Below are 538 nucleotides of genomic sequence, written 5' to 3'. Positions count from 1 at the left end.
TATTTTGTTTATGTTTTGTCAGTAACTGAAAATTACAAGATTTAAATATATTTATATAATTATGTACAGGGCTGTGATCAAGTACTCGTTGAAATTAAAGTTCCTGGCAGACCAAAATTGTATGTCACTTGAACATTGCATTGTGGAGAGCAGGTAACTTAAGCCTTGTCCCTCTGTGTAAGAGGCAACAAGTAACGAAAAGCCACAGAAATCCAGGAAGATCAGTACTATAGGAAGACAGAAGACAGATCCCAAGTACAGATTCCCTCTTTCCCACTGCCACAAGATCCCTCCCTAGGTTGTACTTTGCTGGTGGTCCAGCGGATAGTGATGTTTGTTGATACTGCAGAACAGTGACCGCCAGTTTACTGAGATCGCTACTCCCTGAAAATTGGCTCTGATTTCTCATGTTGACAAACTTTGCCAGCCACCAATATCCTTCCACTGTTCCTCACCTGAAAACTGTCAGCAGCTGGGCCTCCAAGGACCCACGAAAATAAATCTGGGTGTATTGGTAATGTCACTGCCAATCATACAT

Source organism: Schistocerca cancellata, chromosome 1 (assembly GCF_023864275.1).
Source record: "Schistocerca cancellata isolate TAMUIC-IGC-003103 chromosome 1, iqSchCanc2.1, whole genome shotgun sequence".
Lineage (NCBI taxonomy): Eukaryota > Metazoa > Arthropoda > Insecta > Orthoptera > Acrididae > Schistocerca > Schistocerca cancellata.
Note: the sequence above shows the minus strand (reverse complement) of the source record.